This window comes from Brachyistius frenatus, unplaced genomic scaffold (assembly GCF_029030835.1).
Source record: "Brachyistius frenatus isolate BFR_SWC_R1_liver_20210118 unplaced genomic scaffold, ASM2903083v1 Contig_14, whole genome shotgun sequence".
NCBI lineage: Eukaryota > Metazoa > Chordata > Actinopteri > Embiotocidae > Brachyistius > Brachyistius frenatus.
In genome coordinates this window covers 4,289,029-4,315,142 of record NW_027210613.1, presented here as the reverse complement: position 1 = coordinate 4,315,142, position 26,114 = coordinate 4,289,029, and the positions used below count along the sequence as shown (strand labels likewise).

Here is a 26,114-nt window from a genome sequence, read left to right as displayed (position 1 = left end):
GTGTTAACTTGTCGCTTGCATGTATCTGCAGCCACTGTAAAATGCATGCTGACAGCGGTGATTAAGTTTCTGTAACGATACAGACAAGTCTGTGCACAGGCCCAATTTTTATCCAATTGTTGCGTACCACGTCGACTGTCCCACAAAAGGAAATAAAAGGCCGGTCCATGACAGTGTTTCTCTGCCTCCCCTCATCTCTGCAGAGACAGTGGAGATGATCGAGTTCTCATTCCCAGCGCATTGAATAATGCCGTTTTGTCAATGACATTGCCGTCAGCGAGATGCGCACAAGGTGCACTTGGCAGGAGGAGTCAAAGGATGAAACATACCCAGGACTTTTACCCGAAAGACAGGTGTTCAAGTACACAACAAAGCAAAGCGTCCCTATGAGACGGGAACGCTTTTGATGCCCTGGGAATGAGAATGGATTATGACACATTCAGAGTCATGGGACTTGTTTTTCCAGCACATCCTACAGATGCTCGGTCAGATTGAGATTTGGGAAATTTAGAGGCTGAGTCGGCACCTTGAACTCTCTTCCACGGCTCTCAAACCCCTCTCGAACAATTTGTGTTATCTTGGACATAGTGGCCACTGCCATCAAGTGATACCATTGCCACGAAGGGGTGAACTCCCCACTGTTGTTATGGATATGCGTTGACCCGTTGTCTAGCCCTTGTCAAAGACCTACTCAGATCTTTACGCTTGCCCATTTTTCACGTTTTCAACACATCAGGTTCATGAACTGACTGTTCACTTGCTCCCTAATCTACCCCAACCTTTGATATGTGCTATTGTAATAAGATAATCAATGTAATGCGCTTCACCTACCAGAGGCTTGGATGTTGTGGCTGATCGGTGTATATCAGTGTCAGTAAAAGAGGAAAAGCAGGCATGAAGGCAATTAGAAGTGAGTTGAATAAAATTGTCTTTCCAGTGTGTCAGCCTGTCACTCCACCTTCCAGCTTATTGTGAATCTCTCTCTCTTTTTTTTTTTTTTTCCTGTCTTTAGCTTCCATACTCTTCAAATTCACTTCAATCTCTTTTTTCTTCATCACTTTCCCGGTTTAAAGACATTCATAAATTTGAGAAATATTCCAGATATAAATGTACATTTGAGGTGGTGATCATCTATAATATATCAGCAATATAAAGTTGCCAATAACTGGGATTTATTTATATCAAAATGACTCAAGTTCTTACTTTGATTTAGATTTTGACAGTAGCAAAGTTACGTGTTCATCTACTCATTTCACAACGCTGACAGTGACAAAAATAGAGGGGCTGCAGAGTGTGGGGAGACAGACGAAAGACTATCAACTGACAAAAGTTATAAAACTCAACTTTATTTCAATTAGAACGTCAGAGTGTGTCACTTAAAGATCCCCTCCGGACATGTTGGAAAAGACATATGAAAAAACATTAAAGAATGATTTGTGCCTGGTGTGTTTTTAATGTAAGCAGTTTATAAATTCTTAAAATAACATCGACTTCTATTTCAAAAGTTTAACTCCTGGACACAGTCCATCTGTCTTTCTATACACAAAGACAGAATGTGCGGTTGTAGCCACGGTTGAGGCCATTCCTCATCTGTGTGTGTGTGTGTGTGTGTGTGTGTGTGTGTGTGTGTGTGTGTGTGTGTGTGTGTGTGTGTGTGTGTGTGTGTGTGCGCACACGTGTGTGTGTGTGTATGTGTAATTTTGTGACAAGAAAGCCACAGATTATTGCACATGAAATGTTATTCATACAAAGCAGCTCTAGCGTGACTATCCCCCTGCTACAGCACTCAACAGCCTATTGGAGAAATACAACAGAACAAATCTCAGTGAAAATAACAGTCTGCAAATCTCTCAAGGGATATTCTGTCTCACCTCTCTTCATTTCTGATTTTACTTTTTTTTTCCAAGAGAGGTGCTTGCCGAAGGTAACAGAGTTTTTTTTTCTTTTTCTTTTTTTTAATTAACAGAACGGCTGTACACAAATGTGTGTTGGGATAGGTCACAGTATGAGCGCGTTCTTGTGTTTCTAGAAACCTTTACATGAAAGACAGACAGAAAGGTGTCCAGACTGTTGAGCGAAGAGCTAAGAAATACAAATAGTCATAGAATCTATTTGCTGTTTAAGACGTTGTTTCCAAATTTGCAGATTAGAACAGTCATAATATGCATAAAGTCTTTTACTTTGCTGCATCTGGTGCACAGGAAGTAATTCTTTGTATTTACTGTGGTAGCCATGTTCTATAACAGCAGTGATGGCCAACATGGCTGAGGAAAAGGGTGCACAGAAAATGAATATGTATCCAGGAAAATTCCAGACAGAAATATTCCTCATGACAAGACTTGTGGCAAAGTAGTGACTGGTGGCTTCGTTATTAAAATGTATATTGTATAGAAAAACACAAACAGATGAGATCACGTTAGCCCTGGTTTGGACTTTTTGGTCCAGTTGTTTCTCTAATTTTTCCCCCCTGAGACTGACTTTCCCTCTCAAAATTGCTCAGTCACTCACAAACTCCTTTTTCAGACTTATCTACCCAGTGGATCAAATATCCTTTCCCATCATCCTTTTCCTGCTCACTCAGCATTTGTTTATAAAAAAAAAAAAAAAAAAAAAAAAAAAAGGAGGGTTTGGTGAAACAAGCGTCAGGTAGACAGCCTGTGTTTTTATTATTCTCTAAACAGTTCACTTTATAGCAGACCAGTTCAGCTTGCAATTTGCAAGTACTTCTCTGGCTTTCTGTGCAGTTCAGCTGTGCTCAGCAGGATATTTTTTTCTATTGGATATTATTTCTATTGCTTACTGCAGAGTACGCCAGTTGAGTTGGTGGTATTTCAATATGGCCCAGGATGCATTTGCATTCACACTGCTCGAAGAATGGGGTTGTATGTGTCCCACTGTGGCCTGAGCAGATCAGATCAGATCTCTTCAACCTCAATACGTCTTGGGTTACGTTCACACCTGTACTTTAATCTGTCCACTTGTGATCGAATCCCCTAAGAAGCATGTTAATGCCACATTTGAACAGGACCTATGGGCTTTCATTTGTGACCATTGTACTTAAATATGCACATCACAATCTGTACATACAATGTTGGAATAAGATGCTGGTATTTAACTTTTTGGTCTCTGCTCCTCAAGCGATTCTGTGCTCTACCCAATAATATCTTTGAAGTGTCACATTGCAACTGTTGTAGTAGGCAGATCATTTATTTTATGATCTACAATCTTGACGGACAGAGATCTCTATTGATACGCTGTGCCTGCTCCACCTATTTGTGAACCTTTGGTAACAGATCCCGATTCAGATGGTAACCTGGCCCTAACAGGGGTAAATGACAAAGATGCAGAAGTACACTTGTAGGCACAGCCAAGTGCAGCTGTTACTTTTTACTTTATATATACTGAGGTTAATAATGGGAAGGGAATCTTTGTTGCAAGAGAATCCTGCTTTAATTGTTAGGATGTCATCTTTAGCATATAAAAAAGTCAGCCAAAACACCACAGAAAACTTTTGGGAGCAATCATGTTTTCCTCTAGAGTCTGACTAAAGAAGCTATGATTAATGAACTGGTTAAACTGCTGTAATAAACAGGACTTGACATCGGTTTTCCACAGGAAAACATTTTTCTTAACTGTTGGCAGATAAGGAGGGGGAGATAAACAGATGTTATTTCATTGCAGAGAGGGAACACACAAACAAGCAGCCCGTGTTCTCACTTCATCACAGTTCATTTCTGTTTCTGTCCTCATCTTCATTTTTGGTTCCCTCACTCACTTTGATTGTCTTTGCATTACTGTGTCCTCTGCATCTCACTCTACCAGAGTCGCAGTTATCCTCTCATCCTGGCTCATCTTGTTTCTCTGCTTCTCTGATCTTGTCTATATCCGAGCTGGATTGTGTTGTTTTTCCACCCTTTGTTTTTCTCTCCTTTTCCTCTTCTTCCCGGCTCTGTGATTTCTTCACTCTGCTGTTCTGGTTTTGTCTGTATAATCTCTGTGATCTCTATGTAAGTTGTTTATAACTCCTAAATATGCCACTCCCCTTTACCCTGACATATTTTCCCTGAGTAACAGTGCGGAGAGAAATGTATTCATTTTCATGGTGCTCGGCACACTTACCTTTTATTTCCCTCTAGATTATTCTGCAGCTTCGTGAGATGTTATATGGTAAGAAGTGATAGGTAAAATGGGAAACGGTTTCCTCTGTATTTTCCCTGTGGTGATGTTTTAAAGCTGTAGTTACATTTCTTTCACTGTTTTCTCTTATGTTGAGGTGTACTGCCATGCTGAAAGTGTTCTTAGATTTCATATTGAAACACATACAATCACTTTCTTTTGTAGCGGATCGAATTAAAATTATTTTATTGGTTATTGCAGCCAAAGCTCCTTGTGTCATAAAAATGGCTCCTGGGTCCTCTAAAAATGTAAAGCAAAACCTCACATGGCTCATTGCTCAGATAAAATTCTGTAAATATATTGGAGCAATAACAAAGGGAAAAACTGTGCAAGACATATTCTTTTTAATAAACAAGATTCAAATGTTATTTTTTTCCACTCAGAAAGGTCCTTGAACAGTAGCTAAACAAGGGGTGGTTGCTAAGCAACATCAGAGTGGTAACTTTTAGGTCTGGCACGTTCATTTTAAAATCATGGCTGATGTGGTTATTTCTGTGATACTGTACATTTTGTAAGCCTTCATCAGTCAGTCGAAACTGCAGTTGAAAATGCTGCTTTTTATGTCCATGGTGGTGAGTACTGTTCTGGCTGTAGTGGCTCAGTCTTGCTAAAATTAATAAAAGACAAGTATCACAACACATATGACACACAATCTATCTAAAGCCCTGTAATTGCACGGATGAATATTAAAAGGATTTTTCAAATTCCTGTTTCATTTACAAGCCTTAGAAATGTTCTTGCTCTGTGGCAATCTTCTATTACTATTGTTCAATGCCTACAAGGGAAATATTTTTACTGTACAGCAATGAACCATATTTCAGTCCAACACTGTAGCCTCGTGTGAAAAGAGAAGACGAGCAGACAGCTGACAGAATGGCCTCTGTAGTCTGCCTCTGATACTTATGATGCCTTCGACTTTTTAACCCCAACTTCCATTGGACAAAAGATCCCCCCACCCCCTCCCTGTCTGTCTCTTTCTCTCATTCGCTCTCCTCTGTGTCTGTCACCCCCCTTTTTTGACTCATTACCCCCCTTCCCCCCCCCCCCCCCACACACACACAATCCCTCTCTTTTCTTTCTCAGTGCCTGTGGTCATTTTCAGTTGGTGATTGAACTTACTGTGGCTTGTGAGTATTTGAAACAGGAGGAGTGGGAGAGAGAGAGAGAGAGAGAGAGAGAGAGAGATATCCAGTGAAGAGGAGAAGGCAATAGAAAGTAACAGGATAATGGGAAATGAATGAGAGAGCTTTGGAGAGTGAGAAAGATGGGATGGAGAAAGAGAGAGGATTTTACAGCAAGGTATCACCTTGATGCTGATACTGGTCTACTGACCTTCCAGCCACCTGGCATGTCTTTCTTCCTCTCCGCCTATTATCTGACTCGATTTCTCACTGAATCCCACTTTTTGTATTAGACTGACCAGAACATATTAGGTCTTTTGCTTATTTACCTTGAGATAAAATGCCCAGAGTTTCATAAACATGAATTCTACCATCTCTCCACCTGCCTCCCGATCTCCCTCTGAATATAATCAATCTTTCTCTCTATGCCTCAGCTGTCCAGCATCATTCCTCTCCTTCTATTCTTCTCTGCTACCATGTAATTTGAGAGGGAACACAGTGAAAAAAAAAAATCCCCCAGTAGTCTGACCCACCGTTGAACCTTTGCTTGCTTTGACAGATCGCTGCAACACAAGCCTTTCATTTCATCAGCGAATAAGAGGTCTCCCTACCCCCCCCCTTTATTTTTTTTATTTTTTTTATTTTTATGTCTTTCACTGCAAATGGACAGCAGTAAAAAGATCAAGTCCAGTGCCATTAATGTGTGATATGTGTGTTTGTCCACATTTGGTGCCATTGATGTATATGATGACCGTGTCTCTGTATGGGGCCCATTTGTGAGATAAGCGCAGCTACAGCAGAGATAAGGGACGCTCAGAAAGAGGATTTGTTTTGGCTAGACATGGTGAGAGGTATCGCAGACAGTTATGATGATTCATTTAGTCTCACTTTGAGCATCAAGTACACCCTAAAACACTCCACTCCACATACACCCTAAAACACTCTGCCCATTCAGTCCCTCGGAGCGTTGACAAGTGACGGTCCTGCAATGGACTTAAATACCAAAAGAACCACAATTTTGATTTGATCACATTAAAAGATGTCTCCAGCTATACTTAATTTTCATTGAAGTGTTGGCATCATCTGCAAGGTGTTGATTTTTTCAATATTTGATGTTAAAAAAAAATTGTTTTCTTTATTTGACTTTCTGCAATTCAGTCTGTTGTTCAGCAACACTTTGATACGAATCTTCAATTGTTCTTCACAGATACACAAATATGGGGGATTGAACCCATGATTTTAGTTTAGTGTAACAAAAACAGCATGCTACACCCCTGCAGATGTTCAACATTGTTTGCTTTTTCAGGTGCAATACTTTACTTGGGTCAAGAAAGTTAAATATGAATGCCTGTAATTACCAGTAGTGTAAGTATTAAGATATTTGACTGAAGTAAAGGTACCGATATAGCAATAAAACTATACATAAAGTATAAAAATATATATATAGAAGAAAACACGATCCATTACAAGTAAAAATCCTGCATGAAAAATCCTACTTTTCTAAAAGTACGTAAGTAATGTAGTTTAACATATCAAAGTAAAAGTAGTGCTTTATCCCGCCAACTGATATATAATCATATATGACATCATCAGATTAACACTGATTATTAACACTGAAGCATCAGTGAGTGAACAGCTTGTCACAGTTGTAGCTGCTGCAGGTGGAGCTAGTTTGAACTACTTTATACTCAGTGGATATAAATCCAGGGACAGCAGATACGTTCTGATCCACAAATCTGTTTTCAGTTTTGAGAATTTTTCTCTAATCTTTGACTTTTGTCATTGGATCCTTTGAACATTTATTGAAATGAAACTGCGGGAAGTTTTGAGGGAAAAGTCACTATTTGGCTGAGCTCTTAACAACTCATACACATCTGAAATGTGACCTTGACTACACACTCATGTTTCTAAGATGTCAGGAGACAAAAAGGTTGGAAACCACTGGTTTAATCTTTAGAAAAATGTTATATCTTGGAAACTTGTTATATTATCATGGTGTCAAATCGTCATCTTAAAATGACTGAAGCTGAAATAAATGTAGTGCAGTAAAAAGTACAATATGTCCCTCCCATGTTGTTGAGGGGAAGTTTAAAGTAGCATCAAATGGAAATACTCAAATAAATTACAAGTACATTACGTAGTTACTTTCCACTGATGGTTAATACAGTTTTTCATCTCAGAGAACATTAAATCTTTTGAGAACAAATAAATCTTAGAGAGAAGCTGAACATACAGTATTATGTAAAGCAACCTCCAACAAAGATGGAATTTTTTTTTCTTTTTCGAAGCACTATCGTGAACTGCCTTATCAAAGATATTTTTTATTATTATTATTATGAAACACCGTTTCAAAGTCCTATTTGAGATTCTTCAGGTCAAGTGAGTATGACCATAGCAGTCCTTTTGCTGTGGACAGAATAAAAGGTTCTGGCAATTTAGAGTCAAATTAAAGGTTATAAATTAAATCGAGTGTTTCCTGCAAGAGGACATTTAGGTGATTGAGATTGTAATCATGACGGTTGTGGCAGACAGAAGAGTAAAATGGGAATGAGGTCTATTGTGTAAACTAAATGAAAAGTATAAGAGCTTGACATTGCGAAGGTTAGACCTACGGCAAGAGTGAAAGAAGCAGAGGGAGATGTGTGTGTGTGTGGTTAGAGATAGGTGGATGGCATCAATGAAGGAGGAGGAAAGGGAGATGAAGGATAAATGGACCGCAGACATTTTTTTAGAAAGAGAGGGAGATATTAGAAGGCAGGAGCTTGAAAAAGAAAGTGAGTTGGCTGGCAGCGGAAAAAAAGAGAAAAAAAACCTGGCCAGGTTGATTTGAGAGGTCTGAGGAAGGTCATTCATTTGACATGGTTGGCTGCTCAGTGCCAACCCCGACCACTGGCTCATGCTCTCTCTATTTCTCCCTCTTTAGTAATGTCTCTCAAGATGAAGCTCTGGCAAGATCCCCTCCTGCCATAATACTCTCCTCAATGCCCTCCCTCCCACCATTTCTTACCTGTCCATTCCTTTCTTACTGAATCTCTCTTTCATTTCTTCCACACTAACAGAACAAGAATGAATTGTAAGTTACCAAATATAGGTAGTGATACATTTGAAAAGGTATCGATCAAAGTAAATTGACTGAATGAGAAATTGTTTTTCTGTCCTTATAGCATCGGTACTTCTCGTTAATCGTCGTAAAAGGAAATGTTTTCATGTTTGGATCTGACGTCTGCTGTGTAAAAGGCATTTTAATTCAGTGTGTTCTCTCTGTTGACGAGGACTGCCGGTCTGGATCGACCCATTTCCACTGACAGCTTCTATCAAGTTTTCTCAGCTTTCTCAGCACTAAGCTTCAGAATTTATTGCAGTCCTGTATGGTCTGCAAACTTTTTTAATTTTTTTATTTTAAATCCTGTAGGGTTTTAAGTTTACCTCTCAGTGCTTGTATGATGGGGAAAGCACAGAGAGTTCTTATAATGCTTACCTATGTTTTGAAGCTCTTTTAGTTTCTGCTGCTTTTTTCCCCCCTAACTCAGTATCTTTGTTTATAGGTGGTTCAAATACAGCTTTGAAGAGATTAATCCATATATCTACATCTTGAATCACTAGCCTCACTGAAGATGTTTAGCAAAGGGAGTTCCAGTGATTCTACGAGGAGCTAGGGTGTGTGGACTCTTCACTCGAACACGTCTGTTTACAGATATAGAGTTGTTTCTTCTTGTTTTCTGGTGGTGCATTCAGAGCTTTGGAGAGTCTGACAGTTTTGGAAGTGTACTGATTTTTTTTTTTTTTTTTAATTACTTCAGACTTTTGTAGTTTCTCACAACAGACACTTTAACTTGTCAAACACAAGAGTGCTTAATATGATGAACAATCGCTGCAGTACGTTTAGGTGTGACACTTCCGGGGTAATACCTGAACAACACTTTACTGGTTCAGTTCCATTAACTGCTGTGTCTGTTGTGTTCGATTTTCTTCATATATCTTTGGAGAGTTAACATACCGAAGATTATTTTACCTTTTAACTTTGAGTAAAGACAGGAGCCTAACTGATAGCACAGAAAGAAGCAGAATCCATGTATATAATTCAACTAATGAAATGTAATGTAATGTAATGTAACTAGTGCTGTTGCCTAAAGGTGAGCAGCAGGCATACTGTATCTCCCAAAGGGTCAACTGACAATATGCAGACTCTGGTTTTCATTCTGTTTTGCCTTCTTTCCTTGACAAAGTGTAGCTTCTACCATAATTCATGACATCTCTCTGCCTTATCCCCTCTATTAATGTGTCCCTACCTATGGAAACTGAGCACTATACAGAATTACAATAGAAGTCAAGATGAGATGAGAAAAAGAGAGGAAAAGACCAAGGTGTAATTGAGGGAATGGAATGAAACAGATTTAAAAGTAGAGAGGAGGTGTTGAAGGGGCAATTCACCAGGGAGAGAAAAGAGGAAAGCAGTAGAAACACATGAAGTAGTATTTATTCCTGAAATACTAGTTTGGACTGCATTTACATATCTTAGACCAAATAAATAGAGGAGAGGACAATAAGAAGAAGAAGAGGAATTTAAAAAATATAGTGGACAGGAAATTAAGACTGAAGTTAGCTGTTGTGTCAGATAAAGAATTATACTGCTTTCCCATGTCGGAGCGCAAAACGCTCAAGTCTTTAAAGTTTTCAGAGTTCACGACTCTTTGACCTTTCGGGGGTCAGCAGGACATGCACTGTGGGACTTGATGTATTTGTGTGCCTAAATGGTAGTGTGTGTGTGTGTGTGTGTGTGTGTGTGTGTGTGTGTGTGTGTGTGTGTGTGTGTGTGTGTGTGTGTGTGTGTGTGTGTGTGTGTGTGTGTGTGTGTGTGTGTGTGTGTGTGTGTGTGTGTGTGTGCATCTTAATAGTCTAGTGCACTTCTGACATGCACTGAACCCTTAACCCCTTGCAGTGCAGATCCTTGGCCCAGGTCCTGCATTGCTTGGCAGGCTACTGAGGAAACAGCAATGGCGTGTGTGATTGTATGTGCATTTCTCTCTGTGTGTGTGTAATTGCTAGGTGTGTGGGAGAGGCGTGTGTAGTTGGTTTGGCTTGAGTGGAGTTTTTGCTGTAAAAAGTCTTCCAAAATAAGCAGCTAAAGAAGACCACATTACAAATATCAAAAGCTATATAAACATTTTCAATTTTGCTCTATCTCCTTATTTTGTTTCTTTCAGTTAAAGGACTGCTGGGTGGAGATGATGCTCCATGAACTCCTGCCTTTTTTAGCATCTTCCCAGAACTGATGTAGCTCTGCTGTGTGGCGCAGTCACAGCCATTAGTCTGAGAAATGCAACATTTGCTTTCTCTTTTCAAGTGCAATCACTGAACGACATCTGCATTACTTCTGTTCCCTTCAGCCCGCCATTCAGGCTCATTAAGACAGTAAGCTATATGTCCGTCTGTGCCATGTGGAGATTCATCAGCTCTATAAATAGGCAGATTTTTGGTTCCAATACCATAGCTTGGAAATCCAGTCTCTGTTTGTGTTCCAAGACCAAGTAGTTCCAAAGAAATTGCTCACTGATTACAGTTTGAAGCAGGTGATGTGCTATCTGTAATAGATTACATTCCAAAAGTAGTCTTCCCAGCCTTGTTCACACTATAAATGCTTTTATGAGCCTCTGGTCCTTGTATAGTATACGTCTTTCATCTACAAGAGTTTCAGCTGTGTGTTAGCTTTGCCAATAAGACATGCTGTTTAAGACTTGGCAGCTAGTCTCCAGCCTCCACAGTAAATGCTTTGCAAGTGACTTTTATGCACAGTGGTTTCAAATTTTTCAAAATGATTTTTTATTGCAGCCAAAACTGAGTTTGTGAAGTGAGGTTGCTGACCTCCAATCCGTCAGCGTTGTCAGTCACCCTGACCCACATTTACGATTTAAAAGTGTGGGCAGCCGTATGGCAGATGTACATTACACGTAACTTTGGAGGGAAATTGTAGTTCACAATTTGTAGATGGTCATAAATACATTAATCTTCAAAAACTGAGGCTGTAAATCTGTCAAGACTTTTCTGAGTTGATCGTGAAATAAAAGTATTTGCAAACGAAAGGACTTATTAATAGAGATGGATATAGCTTATGTGTGCTTCTCAGCAGTGGTGGAACCTGCCATGGGAGACTTTCCTTTCTACCTGACATAGCTCAGTAATAACACACACACACACACACACACCTTGCATTTTAACAACATAGGCCTGTTGTGCTTGTTCTCTGTAAAACTGACAACTAATATATATCAGGAAGTGGAAATTACAATAAAGATATCGAAGTTACTGGGTGTGTGGGTGCATGCCTGAGTGTGAGGATGGGAGGGGAGGGGGTGTGTGGAGGGAGGGCTGCACTTTAATTATTTACAGCTGAGTAACCGAAACTCCTCTCTCTCTCTCTCTGTCTCCCTCTCCCTCCTCTCTCTCAGTCTACCCTATAATCTACAGTTAAGTTATAAACACAGTTAAAGTTTCCATCGCTCTCCCTCATCCTGGGTGGCCAAACTATGTGTGTCTGTGCGTGTCTGTATGCAAGTGTGTGTTTTCCCCTGTGCTGGTTTTTGTTTGTCCATTTGCATCTCTGTGGATGGACATCTGTAAAAAAAAAAAAAAAAACTTAGTTTTGTGGCCACAGTGTGACCTTTCATGACCCAAATTACGTGTCTTTTACCTTGTAGGACTCAAATTTGAGTCTAAACAGAAACTGAAGTAGTTTAGACTATTGTGTCATCTAACTGAAGAACCTAGGAGGGAAAATCCCATGTAAACCTAATGGAATTTAATGCACAATAGATGCAAAAGAAAATGCTTGGTTTTTGTTATCATTATGTTTATCACAGTTTTCACACCTGAATAAAAGCCTTTAAGAAAGATTGGATATATCCACAGACTATCTTCCACACTAATGCATGCAGATCACAGGTATTTAAGGCTGCTCTCAAAGAGACCTCATGTTTTAATCTAACTGTTTCCTGGTACTAACAGTTATACTCAAAAAATAAAGGGAACACTTAAACAACACAATGTAACTCCAAGTCAATCACACTTCTGGGAAATCAACCTGTCCAGTTAGGAAGCAACACTGATTGTGAATCAATTTCACCTGCTGTTGTGGAAATGGAACAGACAACAGGTGGAAATGAGGCAATTATCAAGACAACCCTTATAAAGGAACGGTTCTGCAGGTGGTGACCACAGACCATTTCTCTGTCCTCGTACTTTCTGGATGATTTTTGGTCACTTTTGCATTTTGCCAGTGCCCTCACCTCTAGAGGTAACATGAGGCGTTGTCTACAACCCACAGAAGTTGCTCAGGTAGTGCAGCTCATCCAGGATGGCACATCAACGCACGCTGTGGCAAGAAGGTTTGCTGTGTCTGTCAGCACAGTGTCAAGAGCACGGAGGAGATACCAGGAGACAGGCCGGTCCACCAGGAGACGTTGGGGGGCCGTAGGAGGACAACAGCCCAGCAGCAGGACCGCTATCTGCTCCTTTGTGCAAGGAGGAACAGGAGAAGCACTGCCAGAGCCCTACAAAATGCCCTCCAGCAGGCCACTAATGTGCATGTTTCTGCTCAAACTGTCAGAAACAGACTCCATGAGGATGGTACGAGGGCCCGACGTCCACAAGTGAGGCCTGTGTTTACAGCCCAACACCGTGCAGGACGATTGGCATTTGCCAGAGAACACCAAGATTGGCAGCTTCGCCATCGGCGCCCTGTGCTCTTCACGGATGAGAGCAGGTTCACACTGAGCACATGTGACAGACGTGACAGAGTCTGGAGACGCCGTTGAGAACGTTCTGCTGCCTGCAACATCCTCCAGCAGGACCGGTTTGGCGGTGGGTCAGTGATGGTCTGGAGAGGCATTTCTTTGGAGGGCCGCACAGTCCTCCGTGGGCTAGCCAGAGGTACCCTGACTGCCATTAGGTACCGGGATGAGATCCTCAGACCCATTGCAAGACCATATGCTGGTGCAGTGGGCCCTGGGTTCCTTCTGATGCATGACAATGCTAAGCCTCATGTGGCTGGAGTGTGTCAGCAGTTCCTGCATGATGAAGGCATTGATGCTGTGGACCGGCCTGCCCGTTCCCCAGACCTGAATCCAATCCAGCACATCTGGGACATCGTGTCTCGTTCCGTCCACCGACGCCACGTCGCACCACAGACTGTCCAGGAGTTGACTGATGCTTTGATCCAGGTCTGGGAGGAGATCCCTCAGGAGAACATCCGTCGTCTCATCAGGAGCTTACCCAGGCGTTGTAGGGAGTGCATACAGGCACGTGGAGGACACACACACTACTGAGCCTCATTTTGACTTGTCTTGAGGAATTTCCACAGAAGTTGGATCAGCCTGTGATCTGATTTTTCCACTTTTATTTTGAGTATGATTCTGATGTCCCATTGATCCCTGTTCTGCTTTTATTGAGGTCAGATGTCAAGCTTTGCTACAGAAAAGCACCACTGCAGTTGGACTAGGTGAATGGTGGCACAATAAAACCCTTCATTGCTTTTGCTGTTCAACATTATTTCTGCTTGGCTACTAAATAGTTGGGATCAAGTTTTGATTTTGCTCTCATGCTGTGACCACAAGTATGGTGGTATTTATTCAGGCCTGTGATTACATGCACCTGCACTAACTAAGTGTTGTAAGTTTGCCCATTTCCAATAATAATGCAGCAACAGTGGACTAAATTGAAATTGATAATAAGCAATGTGTTAAAAACCTGTTTGCTTGCAGCTGTGTGACATACACATTTGTCTCTTGATAAGGACAATGTGTCCACTGTTTGATAGCTGCTACTGTTTCCCACTTTCATATGGGCTACTGTATTCAAAGTTGTTCAGTTGTTGCAGAGACACTTTGATATTTGTGTGAAGCAGAGCTCAGTAAAACAGCAAAGCTGTGACTTTTTATGGCGTCTCTGGGTTGTCAGGTCTGCTCAGTTTAAATAAAAACAGTGCTGTGAGTCTGTGTGTGTAGTTGCATGAGTGCAAATGGTGGGTGTGCTGTGTGCCCTAACCCTTTTCTGCCACATTTTCCCTGTATGTGATGCCCTCTTTGTCCAGGAGTTGGTGGGTTGAAATTGGTCACAAGTGGGCAGCTCTTAGAAGGAGAAGTCTGAAGTCTGCGTTAAATGTCAAAAGAGAGAGAAAAAAAGAGAGCTTAGATATGAATATTCTTTAACAACTGATCTGCAAATCCTGTGAGTTTGTTATGCACAGGTGGTATTGCTGTACAGTGTGTATATATATAGTTTTCCTTATATAACGTGAGTATGAATAAAACTCGGTAAAGCTGGGAAGGTCAGCTCACATAGATGAGATGAAAGAGCGAAGAGGAGGGAGAGAAAGAGTGAGGCAGCAGGATGGTATGAAAGGTTGCTGACACCACTCTTTTAGCTGGAGACCATATAGAGAGCCTCTATATGATCTGTGGGTGGCCTAAAACACTTTGCGAGAAGCAAGAGGTTAGTGTGAGCTTGTTCTGCGGAAAGTGAAACCGGCCAGTCCTCTCAAGTCTTGCATCAACATCAGAATGTTATTGATGTGCTCTATTTTAAGGTGAATGCTTTGAGAGTTGCTGTCTTCCTCTCGCTCCTCTGCCTGTGTATGCTTTGGGCATTCCTCTCGCTGCACAACTGTGAAAAAATAAGCTAGCTTGGCTAACTTTCCCTAAAGTTAATGATTCAGAAGAGGTGCTGGCACACCAAATTATCGCCTTCTGAAAGGACCCATTGAGATCCAATGTGTGAGCGACACATCAGCTGCAAATCTCAACTCAGCCAAGAAAGACTGAGCCTTGCCCCGACCAAGTTACACAGGTTTTTGAACAAAATCTTTTAGAAACAGCTCCCGGTTTGGGAGACACACTTTAAGATGAAAACTTTCCTGTTTTTTTTCATGTTGTAGTTAGGGCTGGTTGAGATTATCTTGACCCGTCCCTTAGTTATGTTGTTGTATGTTGCTCCCGTCTGTCTCTCTTTCACTTTTCATGCATTAACATTATATGCCACCATGGCATCTCGTTAACTTTATATCTTCTCTCGCCCATAGCTTTGTGCTTTTGTGTAGGTAATCTTTGCTCTGGAGCTGCATGTTTCTGATTTATGGTTAATGGCCACACCAACCCACCTAATATTTATTGTTTACTCTCTCTCTATGCTGTTCTTTTCTCTCTCTGCTCTCCCCTCACCACAACCGGTTGAGGCATATTGCCGCCAAGATAAGCCTGTTTCTGTCAGAGGTTTTCTTCCTGTTTAAAGGTAGTTTTTCCTTCCTGCTGTTGTTCATGTGGGAATTGTTGAATTGTTGGGTTCCTCTGCAAGGACTTCGGTGCCCCAAGATTACTTGTGTCGTGATTTGGTGCTAGATAAATTAAATTGAATTGAATAATGGTGCATTTTAAGCCCTGCAACATAACTAACCACTGTCAAAAGTTGTGTTTACCCAACCTGCTATTACATCAAAGCATATAATACAATTGTCAGTCTAGGCCTGAAAATTAAGGTGCTTGGGTTTAGCCACTAAAAACCACGTGGTTAGGTTTGGAAAAAGATCATAGTTTGGGTTAAATGTGACAGTGGTTAGAATTAGGAACCCAAAATACTTAGTCAGGGTTAACATGGTTCATGTGAAATTAAGAAATTTTATGTATTGTAAGTAATGTTACATTTGTCACATAAGTTACTTAACCTACATTACATAAGTTAACTATGTTACATTACGTTTGCAACTTACTTGCGTTACTTAGTACTTATGGACTGAAAGATCAGGGTGAAAGACCTGGGTTTGAGCCATCCAACCTACTTGCTCTGACTTTATCACTTTTTGTTCTTCTTTTACTTGTCACATGACCTCCATCACATCATCTCCTTTTCCATTCTGTTCGTACATGCGTATAATATTCACAGGTCAGGTGAAACGTTACCCGTGACACAGTATCTTCTAGTGGACTGACGGGTGTATTACAAATGTTGGCATGATACTGGCTGAGTTAACCTGTTTAGCCAACACATTCTATTAGCTCAAAGATGCCTGAATAAAAGCATTGACATTGTTTTCTTCGCGATCGATTGCTGGAGGATTTTCTTTCAAGGTGCGACTCTCTGAAGGACTTTTTCTTCCAGGGTGAATTCAAATGTTGCAAGTTAACAATGCAAACTGTAAATCACTTAAGTGATATATCAGATGGTTCAAATTCTGAGGCATTCTGCACGCGCACCATTTTTGCCCATCCTTCTGTTAGAAAATCATGAGTGGAAAAAATCCCCTAAATGAAAGAGCAGAAAGTGAGTCAGTATAATATGACAGCTAAATTGACGGCATTGGGCAGACTAAGCTGACTGTTCTGAAGGTCTAATGAAAGGTTTCTTTGAGAGGCCATGTCAGCAGGTGAATGGAGGTGAAATATGTAGGCTCCCTCCTCCTCTCCCCACCTGTCCTCTGCTCTATCCTCTCTTTCTCCCTCTCTCTACCTCTCTCTAGGCTCAAAAGAAAGCCTGTCTCTGCTTCGATAACCAGAGTTATTATCAGCTCCAGTGGTGGTCTGAGACCTGTGCATGCATGACTGAAGACCACAAACACTTGTGACAGATATAAGATCGATTGATACCTATCTATCTATCTATCTATCTATCTATCTATCTATCTATCTATCTATCTATCTATCTATCTATCTATCTATCTATCTATCTATCTATCTATCTATCTATCTATCTATCTATCTATCTATCTATCTATCTATCTATCTATCTATCTATCTATCTATCTATCTATCTATCTATCTATCTACCTACCTACCTACCTATCTATCTATCTATCTCCCCTCGCTCACCCACCCACCCATGCATCCATCCATGTTTGCAATGTTTGTGTCTGTCCAAACAGAGGACGTTATTCCACTTCAGCTACCAGCTACTTTTGATGGCTCTGCATGCTTTATAGCAACATTAAAAGGCTGTTGCCAGCGTTTGCATTTTTATTTTATGTTTCCTCATCTTTGCATGAAGAGATGCTGTGTCTTATTAGTAAGACAGATTCTACAGAGGACAGTGTTTTGGTGTGTGTGTGTGGACAGGCAGGTGGTTGAATCAGAGGGCAGATCAGCGAGACTGCAGTCTGTTCTGTGTGCATTTCGATGATTTGATTTCAAATCTCACATCACAGTTTTTCTGGAAAGATCTCTGCTTTAGAAAAAAAGAGGAACGTACAATGGTTCTGTTGAATTCAAAACAGCTTTGGTGAGCAAAACTGGTTCTAATTCACAAAAAAATGATTTTGATGCTACTGAACATATTGAACTGGATATATCAGAAATGAAATCAACTCACCGGGATACACATAAATGATAGCTGACGTGTTTATTCTTCATGTTTTCGAAAGCACCTCTGCAACGCACTAGTGGTTTGATTGACTTTGACAATTCTATTAGAGTTTGTAAAAACAGGTAATAAATTAAATTACATTCTTGTCGAATGACAGATGTTTTCGCATTATCTCTTTTTTTATTTCTCTGTCTGAATGAATAGCAGTGTTCATTGTTCAAACTGCAGCTTCAGACAAAAATGGAATCTGACACCACCTCTCATCAGGCCCCAGGGCTAGTGAGAGACAATATGTTGTTCTAATATGCTAATTCTGCATTACGGATTCAGTGAAAATGAGTGTGTGAGATGATCACACCATTAAAAGTTAGCTTTAGCAATGTAGTATGTTAATCAGGCCAGATGGGACCATTCTGTTTGTGTAAATTAACTCCCTCTACTTCTTTGACGTTGGACCTGTAAATATAATTCTTGACAGGCCTTTGAAAATGTTTTCATTAGAAATAGTCTGCATTTGTGTGAAATATATTGGCTGAAACATATTTATTGAAATACGCAACTTTTAAGAAAAAAACAAAAACAATCTTAAACACCCTTATACTATAGCAGCTGCAGGAGTTGCTGAGATTGACTTTTTGGGGATTCACTACCCCGCAAGGTATTTACTTAGGTTTTCCTACTGTTTCTTTTAAAAACGAATACTGCACTAGCCAGTGGAGCTACGTTTTGGACACAAAGCCCTCTTCATTATGAAGGTTTAAAATATATATTTGTGAAAATATACCAGGAATGGTGGTAACTTTCCTTTTTATCTGCATTAATCTGATCTGTATTTTCTGGAAACCTGTGTGCACATTGGTAGTGATGTCTCACTTAAGCCTGTAAGCCTTGAGTAGTCAGCTCATTGTATGTTTGTGAGAGTGTGTGTGTGTGTGTGTGTGTGTGTGTGTGTGTGTGTGTGTGTGTCTCTGGTTTTATGTGTAAGCCATAGGTCAGTCTTTTTTTTCCTCTTTTGCTACCTGCCAACAGTCTGACTGGGTGTGTTTTTTCTCCCACTTCATACATGAAATGTCATGACTGTGGTGCAGTCTATAAATATAATCTGGCTATAATTAATGTATTACTGCTGCAGGATTTTACTGAAAGTTGCTGAAGGAGCTTTGCAATTACACCTGCTTTGCTGTGGTGACCATGTAGTGTAATTTTATTGACTTCTTAAGCTTTTATGATGAGCATTCAGATTTTTGGTGATTATTTTCATTTATATCCTCATATTTCACTGGAAAATCTTTTCAAACTGAGGCCGTCTTTGTGCAGTTATTGTGAATTACAACTTGTTACACACCCACATTTTCCTCAGTAAATCTTTATCAATCCTTTTTTAAACTTTTGATCACTATGTCCCACATTCATTTTTCTGATTTACTGCAAGCTGTAGCTTTTCTGTCTGAAAACTGACCATATTATATCTTTTTTTCATCTTTTAGCAGGGTTGATCATTTTCTAATTATGGTAGGCCACAACTCACGGATAGATGTAGGGAAAACAGATGTCTGTAATACAAACTAACTGATGGCTAACAGCAAACTCCCTCTGTTAAAATCCATTATTTCTTATCCCCAGAATACTGTCATTATCCTAACAACACTGAACAAATGGTCTCTCACACAAACCAGTATCCCTCCTTAGCCAAAATCAGTATTAGTTTTCCACCTCTGTCCCCGGGCATGTTCTGGCTCTCTGGTTCCATAATCCAGGGCATATTCTAAGATCCTTAACCCAGCACAAACTTTGTTTTTGGGCTTTAGTCCAGCTCTGCTCTTGGGAGGTCCAACAGCTCCTCCAAACCCCCTCTAGTCATTTTTTTTGTGTGAAGGATTTTTATTTTTCAATCACGCTGTCCCAATCCCCAGGACAATTAGAGGTCGTCACAGAGCAGTTTACAGAAAGTGCAGAGCAACAGAATGTTGTTTTGGAAAGTTGTAATGGTCCCTTGAGTGAGTGAATAGGCTTGGAACAGCAACATTAAAAGAAAAAGAAAAAAAAGTAGTACAAGACAGAAACAGAAATAGGTTGCTTATCTTTTAATGATTTTTACTTAGCAACAATATTGTTTATCTAAGTCCCCCAAAAGTCAAGGTTGTCCAAGAAAATTAAATGATCTGCAAAGACATTCATTGAAATTCCTCACCAGATCTTATTTAAATTCCTAGGTGGCAATAGAATATGTTTTCATCTTTTTATTGTGCTCATTATCTTAGCAGAGTAGTAGATATGAATATGCTAACATTAATACAATATCAAAATTATTAACAGTATGAACAGGGTGAAGTTAGAGATAAACAGTATGTGCAGATGTTACAGTAAACAATTGCAGGTACAAGAATGATTACTGCTGGTAAGCATTATAACAGCTGGGTATGAATACGTGTCTTTACTATCAGTCATATGTACAGTAAAGACAGCAGTATAAATGTCAGTATGCTAAAGGACAGAACAATTGTTACACCATGCTCAGATGCAGTTTGAAATATTTATGTTGACGGTGCAGCGGTAAATGTTATCAAGAATCTCAGTAGACCAATGGATCGTCTTGTGTCTCCTCAGAAAGAAGAGACATTGGTGAGCCTTTCTGACTAAGAATGACGTGTTCAGGGTCCAAGAAAGGTATAGACACCCAGAGAAACACACATATCCTCTGTCCCATTGATAAGGTTGGTGGCGGGTTATCTGCCGCTGGTTTTTCTGACATCAACAATGACTCGAGGGCCAGGTTGTATTTGGCGCACCATGCCACCAGTTGCTGCACCTCCTCTGTGTAGGCTAATGAGGCCAACCACTGCTGTGTCATCTGCAAACTTCATAATGGCATTGGAACCATGTACAGCTGTCCAGTCGTAGATGGACCAGAGGAGAGGGCTCAACACACAGGCCAGCGTACAGAGTGAGGGTTGATGATGTGTGACTGGGGTCTATGGGTTAGATAGTCCAGTATTCAGTTGGAAGTGTTGATGCCCTGATTTCTGTGTTTGGTGATCAGATTGGAGGGGATGACAGTGTTAAATGCTGAAGTTGGTAAACAATGTTTGGTTCTCCAGGTGGAAAAGAGCGTAATGTAACGCTGTAGAGATTGCTTCTTCCATACAACTGTTTTTGTGACTGGTGAATTGGAGGGGGTCCAGTGTGGGTGGTAGGCAGGTTTTGAGATGAGCAAGGACCAGGCTCTCCAAGCACTTCACAATAGTGGGGCGTGAGTGCCACAAAGTGGAAGTCAGAAATTTAGGCTCTGGCATAATGGAGGTGGCTTTGAAGCACATGGTGAAAAGTTTGCAGCCACTGACAGGTTGAGGATGTCTGTCTGGACCTCGATCAGCTGTCCAACACATAGACTGAGCAAATGCTTAGGAATGCCATCAGAACCAGCAGCCATGTATGCATTAGTCCCACTCAGACTTTTATCCTCCAACATTATATAGAACACTATCCCCAATCAAAAAAAATAATTGCACAAGCATCCTATTACATTTAATTCATGCATTTTATCTTTAAGTGAGTCATGTGAAACATCATCATTCTTTGTAGCAAATGTCCCAAAGTAACATACAAGTTTATGTGGTAAGTGATAAAACCCTCTAGTGGCCAAAGATGGGCGCAAAGGAGGAAATACAGTGATGTCATAGAGTCAAAGTGTTCATAGAGGAGGGTGGGGTGGATGGACGGGGAGATAAAACATTAGACTTTACATGGGAAACCCGCTGTTGGTTTCCTCCTTCAAACCTCACCTTAATCATTGTTTCTTTGAACCCTCACCGTTCTATGACCTTAAACCACAAGCTCATTCTGTAATCATATTAACCCAAAACATAATCTTTTCATGAACCTAACTGAATAATTTTGTACTGTCACATTGTAAAGGGATTATAGATTTCTTTGTGGTATATCTCCTGCCACGGTTACACTCCTACATGGGTTGGATTAAAGGGTAGGGAGACATGATTTACATGGTTGTTTAGGTTGGAGGACTTTTTTTTATCATGTAAATGTACAATTGAAATGGCACAGTATTAACTCAACTGAAAATACAAGGCATCTCTGACACAAAATTCCCCAAATTCTTCCTGTATGACAGAGTTTGACCTGCATTTGTTCCGTGACTATTTGTCTACGAAAATAGTAAATATACAGACAAGCAATTAACGTAGCACAACTCAAGTAAAATCAAACAATTTTGCTTAACTGCCATTGAGCAGTTGATTTTGAGGTCTAAAATAACCACGTTGCACTCGTTCACCCTTCACCTGTGTATATGACTCCTGCAACCTAACTAAACACCGCTCTCTCTCAGCCACTATCTTGTCAGCATGAGGTCATTGTCTGAGCCAAGCCCAATGATGTCATTTCCTTCATAAACAAGTCCAACTTCCTCTTGAGGGTTCATCTCAGCTGAGTTTATCCTGTGAGTTCCCCAGAGGGATTTGAAATAGTTTCAGACTGTTCTTCCCTGTCATCACATACAACTGAACTGAGTATCACTTTTTATTTCTACAGCTGCATGAGGCTAGGTTCATTATTTTCTCTGCAGCAGACTTTATTTAGATCTAGAGTGCTTGACAAAGTATAAGAATAGGCTACTGGTGGACTGCAGAACCACAAAAGACTTGTTTGGTGAGAGAAATGTTGTCCTTAAATCATCCCTGTGTGTGTGTAGTGTACTTTATTTACCCTGACTCAAAGCACAGATTAACTAAGTGAAAGCTTCTGACTTTTTGCTGGGTTTTTGGTGGAGCAGTGTTTGGTTTATATAGCTATGTTGATCAAGTGTGCAGTCACAACCTACAATGATGTCAATGCTCAGGCACCACTATATGTAGAAATCAGCAGTCTTACTTTGAGCTTTTAAAAGCACTGCATGTGTTGTATATTTGTAAACCAGCAAGGTAAAGAGAATAACTCCATAATTAAATGCTGTTTTGGAGGTTGTTTATAGAGTAAGGCACAGCTGTAGCCTGCCTGCAACAACATGGGCTGGGTTATTGTATTTAGCCAATGTAATCACAATCTAGATGAGCTTTAAAGCTGCTGGTTCCTGGCGGGTTGAAAAAGAGCCATGTTTTCTTTGCCAAATCCCCTCCTTGCTCTGTTTCTCATGGAAGGTTGATATGGGTTAGGAGTTTAGGACTGCAACACACCCATGTGTTTTAACAGCTCTCCAACCACATGTGTTATCAGCTGAGCCATGAATGTGGGAAAGCCCCGCAGGCAGAATGACATCATGCCCTGTGTAATACTAGATATATTTTATCACACAAGGGTGTAACTGGGAGAATGTACGGAATTGGAGAGATTGTTGAAAATAACCCAAACTAATGGAAACAAACAGACACACTAACTGTTGAGTGAGTTTCATATTTTTTATTTATTTTTATTTGTATGTATGATCTGGAAAAGTGCAAAAGTGCAGAGCATGTTCAACACTTTATGTAAAGCAATGGATCGTAGAAGATCTGTTTTTAAAGACCAAAAGCAGGGGTGATAACTCCAAGCTCTGCATCACTGTTCCTTAAATTGTAATCGCAAAACTATGAACCTCTAAGCTCTGCAACAGTAAGATCCTTAATGTTAACATCTGGCCTGTATTGGTGTGCTTTACTAGAACATGGCTAAAGAAATGGGTTTTTAGCTTCAAATTAATTTTTGAATGCGGTAGCTCTTTCAAAGCTCTGACACTGTCAGCTGTTTGGTGTTGAAATGTTTTGCATGTGTTATCAGTTTCGCTGTAATTCAGCAAGAAGGCCAGTGGCAGAGTGACATAATTTATAGTTTAGAACCAACACATAGGGGTGGAACTAGAAAATAGCAGGGACTCTTTGGAAATGAGTGAACATTAAGAGAGACTGAAAACAATGGAAACAATGATGGCTGCAGTGTTTTTGGGAAAGGGGGAATGATGATATGCTGTAATTCACTCACATTAGAAACTTGAGCATGCTGAAGTAATTGCTTTTGACAGGAATACAAACAGCGAGCACAGAGTCTCATCAGTGCTGACGAGGGCAATGGAGGGTGGACTGCCTTTTGAGCAGTGGAACCTGCGTTTACGTTTTCTCAAAAGCAAGTGGGCTCTATTCAACAAAACACTGGTAATGACACTAGATAAGCCCAATAATTGTGGTTGTTGACATTGATTTCAACATATCAAACATAAATGAGAGTGAAGTACTGTTTTGTTGGGATTTTTAAAAGTTGGGTGAACATTTAAATCAGATACTGAACATTTGGTAACACTTTGGCTTCAGAGGCACATTTTAACTGATGGTGTCAAAACAAAATGTACAGATAATTATTTGAAATCGTTCTTTATGTGCAACATGATGATGCAGCATTGTGGGTGGAGATCTTGTTTTTATTAGTCAAAACTATCTTACAGTTAAAGCTCACAAAAACTGCTGTGAATTCAAAAATATAGATTTAGAAGTGAGATGATTTTTGTGAACATAGTAAGGCCTACACAACACAATAATTGAAGTAAATTTAATTTTCCTTCCAATATACGGTTCATTAATAATACTAATATTAAATGAATGCACATATTAATGAGGGCATTAAGAGTAGTAATGCTCAACCCTCAGTCCCCCACTCCATTTAACAACAATCTAGTTTGATTGAAAGAGGTAAATCAGCTGAAGTCATATGAGCACTGGTTCTTTACAGCACTACCAGGAGAGAAGTGGTGACTCCTCATTGTTATTAAACTAAGGGGGGGAAAGCTTTAGGGAATATTACGTCACCACTGTCATCACCACCATGACCACTGCACTGACCAGCACCATCATCAGCACCAATGCCATCATCATCATCATCATCATCATCATCATCATCATCATCATCATCATCATCATCATCATCATCATCATCATCATCTCCCAAAGCTCAGCGCAGTAGCATAATAACTCTTAGATTTAAAGTCCTGTTTGAAAGATGACATCATTCTTTTCGCCCCTAAAACTCTACAGCATACAGCTGACAGAGCTGAGGAGCAGGGAAGTAGTTGTGTAAATGATGTGATGTGTTGGCATCCTTGCAGGAATTGTCAGCTGTTTTACTGTCTGCATCTCACAGAATAATAAAAAAAAAAAAACCTGTAGGAAAGTTGACATCATTCACATGCTGCAGAACAATAACTGCCATTCCTAATCCTCTGACATAAAATTGACATATGTCTGAAGAGGGAAAGTATATGACAACGATGGAAATAGTTGGCCCTTCTGCAGGAAACATCAGCTGTTTGGCGTTGTGGAAATGAATGGAGGGGATTGTATTTTAGCAGAGAAGCAGACTTGCCAGAGACACGGTTCGTGAACTGTGACTGTAAGAGTTCAAACCTTCTTCATGAAACACTGTCACACATGTCTGCGCCATGTACCTAGTGTATCTACAATGTAATGTCTAAGATCACTTAATAACCCTCTGGAGTGTGACTTCAGTCTGCCCTTAGGCTAAATTACATAATTCCGAGACAGTGGGATGCTCAGTGCAAAACTTGAAACTCATAAAAAGAGAAAAATGAGAAGGTCGAAAGCATTTGAAAAAATTATAACCACACTGGAGAGCTCAAGGTTAAAAACCTAAAACCTAAAACCTTGCTAGCAGGAGCTCATCTGCCATAAGTGCTTCAAAGAATCATACAGCTATGTTACGTTCTACAGACAAAATTAATCCTACCGGTTAGAGTAATGCCAGCCATGTCAAATAGATGTGTGTACGAGTCCTGGATTAGCACACAGAAAGTGACAGCATGGTGGGAAATCATGACCACAGTGCAAGAAAGATGTGTGTGTGTGTGTGTGTGTGTGTGTGTGTGTGTGTGTGTGTGTGTGTGTGTGTGTGTGTGTGTGTGTGTGTGTGTGTGTGTGTGTGTGTGTGTGTGTGTGTGTGTGTGTGTGTGTGGTGAATGGTCTGCCACAAGAAAAATGTCAAATGACCAAAATGCTGGAGACATATTCATGCACGTGCACACACGCACACGCACACGCACACGCACACGCACACAACTACAGCAAAGTTATGTATTTTCACAGTGAACTGACAGCTACATTTTGCCATCTCGCATGTATAGTACTATGCATCAGGTAATGTAGAGTGTGTGTAAATGTGCATATTACGACAACAATAGTGACTATCTATCTCTTTCACATCTATTGATTTTTATATAAAGTCATCTTAATAAGTAAATACCAAGCGTACCAATGAGGTCATAGACAGTATATTATATTGTACAAGTGTCGGTTATTTTTCATGAATTTGAATGTGCTTATCAAGAGTTTTGAGCCTTTTTTGTCCACAAATAAAATTCCAAACACACTGTATTAATGCAATCGCTTATATTTACACTCTCTTCAAGTGCAGTTCTTCTAATGGCCACTAGATGCTGACTTTGAAAATGAAAACAGAACAAAATACACAACTCAACACAAG

At 40.2% G+C, this 26,114-nt stretch overlaps 1 long non-coding RNA gene across 1 annotated transcript in view; it reads left to right on the top strand.

Moving 5' to 3' along the window:
• LOC138617887 (uncharacterized) overlaps positions 1-26,114 on the top strand; it is a 110,186-nt gene that overhangs the window by 26,414 nt on the left and 57,658 nt on the right. The gene's annotated exons all lie outside the window — the stretch shown is intronic.